The following is a 7,579-nucleotide window of genomic DNA, read 5'->3' on the forward strand; positions in this document are numbered from 1 at the left end:
ATAGAAGAGATCAAAACATTTTAAGACAAAGAAAAAAGTTGAGAGAATTTATCACCACTTAACCTGTGTTACGAGAAATGCTAAAAGAAATTTTTCACACTGAAATGATGGAATGTTAACTAACAATATGAAAAACATTACATTATACATTAGACATAAAGTATAAATGTCACTGGAAATGGTAAGTAGTGAAATTCAGAATACTCTAATACTGTAATGGTTTTGCATAAATCACTTTTAACTCTAATGTAAGATCTATTAAAAAATATTAAAAATACAGGTAGCCACAATAATTTGTTAGATGCACAATATAAAAAGTTCTAAAGTGCGATATATAGTATAAAACGTGTGAAAGGAGAAAACTTGTAGTTTTTCTATGGCATTGAAGTTATATTGTTATCATCTTAAGCTAGGCTGTTAAAATATAAGATGTTTTATGTAAGTCCCATGATAACCACTAGGAAAAAACTGTAGTAGATACACAAAAGAAAAAGAGAAAGCAATTAAAGCATATAAAAAAAAAAAAAAAAAACCCAAAAAGTTAAGGCTGGATGCAGTGGCTCATTCCTGTAGTCCCAGCACTTTGGGAGACAGAAGTGGAAGAATCACTTGAGCTCAGGAGTTTAAGACCAGCCCGAGCAACATAAGGAGACCATATCTCTACAAAAAATAGCTGCATGTTGTGAACATGCCTGTAGCCCCAGCTACTTGGGTGGCTGAGATGGGAGGACTGCTTGAGCCCAGGATATTGAGACTACCGAGGGCTATGACCATGCCACACACTCCAGCCTAGAAAACAAAGCATGACCCTGTCTCAACAAAAATGAACACAGTCACAGGAAAGATAAGACAAGAAGAAAAAACAAACAAATAAATTTTAGATAGTCAGAAAACAAAACCACAATAATAACTTATTAATGGTAACATTAATAGTAACCTATCACTATTTTATATATAAAGAGATTAAATTATCCAATAAACAGACACTGCTACAGAAAATGTCATTTCTAAATTTTAGGTTAAAATTCAATAGCCATTATGATACTATTAAGAAGCGGGACCTTCAAGAATTGATTAGGACTGGTCAGGCACACTGGCTAATACTTGTTAATCCCAGCCCTTTGGGAGGCCGAGGTGGGTGGATCATCTGAGGCCAGGAGTTGTGGAGACCAGCCTGACCAACATGGCAAAAACCTGTCTCTACTAAAAATACAAAAATTACCATGGTGGTGGTGGGCGCCTATAATCCCAGCTACTTGGGAGGCGGAGGCAGGAGAATCACTTGAATCCAGGAGGCAGAGGTTGCAGTGAGCCGAGATCACACTATTGCACTCCAGCCTTGGTGACAAGCCTGAAACTCCATCTCAGAAAAAAAAAAACCCGAACGCGGTGGCTCATGCCTGTAATCCCAGCACTCTGGGAGGCCGAGGTGGGCAGATCATGAAGTCAGGAGTTTGAGACCAGTCTGGTCAATATGGTGACACCCCATCTCTACTAAAAATACAAAAATTAGCCAGGCGTGGTGGCTCATGCCTGTAGTCCTAGCTACTCGGGAGGCAGAGGCAGGAGAATCGCTTGAACCCAGGAGGCGGAGGTTGCAGTGAGCTGAGATTGCGCCACTGCACTCCAGCCTGCATGACAAAGCAAGACTCCGTCTCAGAAAAAAAGAAAAAAAGAATTGATTAGGTCATAAGCACTCTGCCCTCATGAATGGATTAATGTCCTTATCATGGGAACTGATTAATTATAACAAGAGTGAGTCTGTTATAGAAAAGGAAGTTCTCTCTCCCTCATACCTTTGGCTATGTTATTATGCAGCAATATGGCCTTTAACAAATGCCAGTGTCATGCTCTTTGCCTTCCTGGCCTCCAGAATCATGAGACAAATAAACTTTTACTCTTTATAAATTACCTAGTCTGTGGTGTTCTGGTATAGCAGCACAAAATAGACTAAAACAGAATGAATAAATTTTTAAAAGACAAAATGATATGCTGCTTACAAGAGACTAGCATTTGCTATAAGGACAACCATCTATAAGTGAAAAGATGGAAAACGATACTCCGTGCAAGTAATAACCAAAGAAGTGCATTGGGAGTTATGCTTAAATTAGACAAAATAGACCTCCTGGCAACATCTATCACAACAGTCAAATGAGTTCTCCATATAATAATAAAGAGGCTAATTTGTCAAGAGGATTTGCAATTAAACATATATATGCTTGGTCAGGTGTGGTGGCTCATGCCTGTAATTCCAGCATTTTGGGAGGCCAAGGTCAGGAGTTTGAGACCTGCCTGGCCAACACGCAAAACCCTGTCTCTACTAAAAACACAAAAAATAGTCAGGCATGGCAGTGCACACCAGTAGTCCCAGCTACTCGGGAGGCGGAAGCAGGAAGCAGGAGAATTGCTGGAACCCAGGAGACAGAGATTGCAATGAGCCAAGATCACACCACTGCACTACATTCTGGGTGACACAGGAAGACTCTGTCTAAAAAAAAAAACATATTTATATATGCTCCCAACACTGGAGCTTCTAAATATATAAAGCAAATATGGACAGAACTGTAGGGAGAAGTAGATAGGAATACAATAATAGAAAACTTTAATATCCTACTTGAAACAACAGACAGATTATTCAAACAAATCTTAAAAAAAAAAAGTGTGCTTGTGTAACACTATACACTAAATAGATATAAACATAACATTTCACCTAACAGTATAAGAATACACATTTACCTCAAAAATACATAAAATATTCTCCAGGAGAGATTATATATTAAACAAAAAATTAAAAACAAGCTTTTCAAATTTAAGAAGGTTAAAATTATGTCAAGCTTTTATTCTGACTCTGATGGTATAAAACTAGAAACCAATAGCAAGAAGAAAATTGGAAAACTCACAAATATGTGGATATTAAACAACATGCTCATAAACAACCAATGGGGGTCAAAGAAGAAATCAAAAGGGAAATAGGAAAGAATCCCAACACAAATAAAATTGAGCACACAAGGATCCAAAACTTCTGGGATACAACAAAAGCAGTTCTAAGACAGAAGTTTATAATAATAAACTCCTACACTAATAAAAAAAAATACATTTAAATAAAACCTAACTTTAACTCCCAAAAACCTTGAACAAGAAGACCAAAATAATTCCAATGTTAGCTTAATTATGAAAATGTTAAGAATTAGAGAAAAAAGAAAGTAAACAGAGACTAGAAAGATAATAGAAAAATTTTTTTAATTGAGCTGAGTTTTTTTAAAAAAACAAAATTGACAAACTTTTTGGCTATATTAATCCAAGGAAAAAAAGAGAGAGGACTTTAAAAAAGTTATAAATAAAAAATTAAGTTATTTCAACAGATCCCACAGAAATGCAAAAAATAGTAAGAGACTACTATGAGCAATTATATGACAACAAATTTGATAACTCAAGAAATAATTATTAGAAACAAACCCACCAAGATTAAATTATAAAGAAATAGAAATACTGAATAGATCAATAATGAGGAAGGAGATCGAAGCAGTAACCAACTATCTCCAATTTTTAAAAATCCCATGACCAAATGACTGCATGGGTGAACTGCATCACACATTTAAGGGAGAACTAATGTCAGTCCTTCTCAAACTCTTCCAAAAATGGAAGAGAAAAAACACTTACAAACTCACTTGAGGTGGCTATTAGTACCCTCATACTGAAGCCAGTGAAGGACACTACAAGAAAAGAAAATTATAAGCAAATATCCCTTTGAAGATACAGAAAAAGTTCTCAACAAAATACTAGACACTGAATTCAACAACATATTAAAAGGATCATACACTATGATCAAGTGGGACTCATCCCCAGGATGCAAGAATGTTTCAACATACACAAATCATTAAAAATAATATACTACAATAACAAAATGACTAATGAAAATTATATAATTATCTCAAAAAAATTATTAAAAGCATTTGACAAAACTTAATACACTTCTATGATAAAAACTCCCAACAATGTACATATAAAAGCATGCATTATAACACAATAAAGGCCATATATATTAAGGCCTCAGATGCCATTATACTCAAGAGAGAAATGCAACAAATTATTCCTCTAGTATCAGAAAGAAGACAAGCATATCAAATCTCACCACTTCTGTTCAACATAGTACCAAGAAGTCAAGCTACAGCAATCAGGTAAAAAGAAGAAAATAAATGAAATAGTACCACATTTTCTTTGTTCCGTCTATCACTGATAGGCATTTGGGTTGATTCCATGTCTTTGCTATTGTGAATAGTCCTAAATGAACATACACATGCATGTATCTTTATAATAGAATCATTTATATTCCTTTGGGTATGTACCCAGTAATGGGATCACTGGGTCAAATGTTATTTCTGATTCTAGGTCTTTGAGGAATAGCTACACTCTCTTCCACAATGGTTGAATTTATTTACATTCCCATCAACAGTGTAAAAGCATTCCTATTTCTCCACAGCCTCACCAACACCTGCTGTTTCTTGACTTCTTAATAACGCCATTTTGACTGGCATGAGATGTTATCTCATTGCAGTTTTGATTTGCATTTCACTAATAATCACTAATGTTGAACTATTTTTTCACGTGTGTTGGCCATATAAATGTCTTCTTCTGAAAAGTGTCTCTCCGTGTTCTTTGCCCACTTTCTAATGAGGTTGTTTGTTTCCTGTAAATTTGTTTAAGTTCCTGGTAGATTCTGGATATCAGACCTTTATCAGATGGAGAGATTGCAAAAATTTTCTCCCCTTCTCTAGGTTGTTTGTTCATCCTGATGATAGTTTCTGTTGCTGTGCAGAAGCACTTTAGTTTATTTAGATCTCATTTGTCAATTTTTGCTTCAGTTGCAATTGCTTTATACACTATGAAATACGATGCAGCCATAAAAAGGAACAAGATCATGTTCTTTGCAGGAACATGGATGGAGCTGAAAGCCATTATCTTCAGCAAACTAATATGCAGGAACACAAAACCAAACACTGCATGTTCTCACTTATAATTGGGAGATGAACAATAAGAACACATGGACACAGGAAGGGGAACCACATACACTGGGGCCTGTTAGAGGGGTGGAGGAAGAGAGAGTTCCCATATAAATTGGGGGCTCCCATAACCTCCTTCTCAAGTTCAATAACTTGATACAACTATTCACAGAACTCAGCAAAATACTATACTTGCATTTACCAGTTTATTATAAAAGGTACAAATCAAGAAGAGCCAAATGAAAAAAAAGTACAAGGCAAGGAAAAGTGGTAGGAGAAGATGGAGTGGGTAGATAACAGCTGTGATTAAAGAAATCCCCCATCATTTGTGTTTTTCAAGAGCATCTTATGGCTAAGAAACACCCTTCCTGTTTTAGATATCCCAAAGCCAGAGACTCTCTAAATTCCCATTTATTTTATTTTATTTTTTTTTGTCTCATAAACAAATAAGTTTGTCTCTAGTGGACAGAACAAAATACTTGTGAACCAAACTTTTCTTAATTTTCTTTCCTTCCCCAGACCCCAAACTTCGACCCAACCTTAAAACCCCTCCTTATGTCCCTCTTAAGAACAGGCTGACGTCTAGGTAAAACATTCTCTGATCTAGGATCTGATTTCACCATGTTTTATCCCGTCCTCCTCGTCCCACATTTTTTTTCTGACCTTCTAGTAGTTTGCTCCTCCTTATGAAAGAAAGCCCTTTTCTGCCTAACGTTAGTTTAAAACTAATGCCCAGTGTTTAAAGAAAACAGCAAAATCACTCAAACACCGTGTTTATAGAATATTGTAAGGAAATAGTAAGGCACTTAAATTTTATACTTCAACAGGAAAAGCTGAAGTCTCTATCTCTTTCAGACATTAAACATGTCACTTACATACTTTCATGATAAATAGTTTAATAAACCATATGTGAACATTTCCAGAAGGTGCCAAGTTCTATCTCATAAAATTTAACATTAAACTTGGGCATTTAGACAACAGAATACAGAACAGAGATATCCACTGTTACAAATTTTAGACCCTGCAAAAAAGGGGAGCTGATGTTTTGACAAATATATGCACTTCATCAATTAATCTTTCATATTTTCTTGTGGAAATGTATTCACTTTCTATAGCCATAATGAAAAAGAAATTTTTCCTATTTCTTTTCCCTTGTAGCATTCCCAAAGCAATGCCTTGGAATTCTATTTGAAATCACCACCCAAAAAGAACAGAAAGAAATTTACTTACTAAAATCACTCTGATGAAGATAAAGAAACATTTTTAACAAATAAAACATACGACTAGATTTTTCTGAAATTCACCCTTCATGGTCTTTGACTTTATAAAAAAAATTTCAGCTCTACTGATGAAACATAATTCACAGTTATCGAAAAATTGAAGTGGAAATAAGTGAAAAAGTATTTCCAAGGTGACAAACTCAGGGAGTGGCAGTGCTGATGGAAACACAAACATGTCTGACTTAACTGTCAAGTCAGACCATGGTAACCCTCAAAACATTCTCCCATCCCCATGCTGCCCATTAAATTACTCAATGTCCTTCTTCCCAGGAGGCACTGGACAATGTCCTCCTGCTTGAACCTGGGAGGTGGAGGTTGCAGTGAGCCAAGATCGCGCCACACCACTCCAGCCTGGGTGACAGAGTGAGACTTCATCTCAAAAAAAAAAAAAAAAAAATTTTTTTAACAGCAGACACTGGAGACCCCACTGGCCGCAGCTCCTCCCACGCACCCACCGAGTGGGGATTCTGCTCTGATAACCCGCCTGTCATCCCTGAACAATCTGGGAGAGAGAAGGGGATGCGGGTGCACCGCTGCCCAGGGAGCTTCAGGCAGGTCGCGGCGCGGGAAGGGGACGCTAAGGGTCAAAGTTCGCTGACCCCGCCTCCATCTTGGGCCCCCCACCCACCCTCCGAAGGGGCTGAGGGCGGAGCTGCGCCAGCTGGGAATCAGGTCGGCGGAGCCGGGAGCTGACCGTGGGGAGGCCGGTTCCGCCGGTTTCAACCAGCCCACTCTCCCCTCTTGGGATGCCCAACCCCGCATACTCACCATTTCCCAGTTTCCAGGATGTCCTGGCATCTTAGCTATGCATCTTCCAGTACCTGCAGATCTCACGGCAACAGAGGCTGTGACAAAGTCACCGAGGGCTCCCGAGGGGCAACACGCGGAAGAGGAGAGATGGATCCCAGGCTCCGGCCCGAGCCCGAGACAGAGGCCCAGCCAAACGCCGGAAGCCACGCCCTCCTCCCCAACTGCGTCGCTGGACGGTTCCTACACTGGCGCCACAGATTGAATAAGGCTCCAGGACCCTCCCCTACACCCACCGTCCCCAGCATTAGTGCCCTTTATGGACAGGGAAACAGGCCCCTGTAGGCGGAGTCACACGCCCTGAGTATCACAGCTACTTAAGAAGTGAGCTGAGCCTTGAAATGCACTTGCTCTTTCCCTTACCTGGGTCTCTTTGTATAATGCATCTTATTCGCTATTTAAAAGTAGAAAGTAGAACAACTGGACACCTTTTTTAACAACTCTCTAATCATTTGGATAATGCAGGAAAGACCCCTGTCCCATCCCTGAGCT

At 38.4% G+C, this 7,579-nt stretch overlaps 1 protein-coding gene across 1 annotated transcript in view; it reads right to left on the reverse strand.

The window, feature by feature from the left end:
- The window catches only part of ZNF92 (zinc finger protein 92), a 137,094-nt gene extending 129,869 nt beyond the window's left edge, over nt 1-7,225 (reverse strand). Inside the window, exon 1 of the mRNA XM_077996663.1 lies at nt 7,049-7,225. The gene's annotated coding sequence lies outside the window, so the exon portion shown is untranslated. The remainder of the gene's footprint in view (nt 1-7,048) is intronic.
- Between the last annotated feature and the right edge of the window lie 354 nt (nt 7,226-7,579).

This window comes from Macaca mulatta, chromosome 3 (assembly GCF_049350105.2).
Source record: "Macaca mulatta isolate MMU2019108-1 chromosome 3, T2T-MMU8v2.0, whole genome shotgun sequence".
Classification (NCBI taxonomy): Eukaryota; Metazoa; Chordata; class Mammalia; order Primates; family Cercopithecidae; genus Macaca; species Macaca mulatta.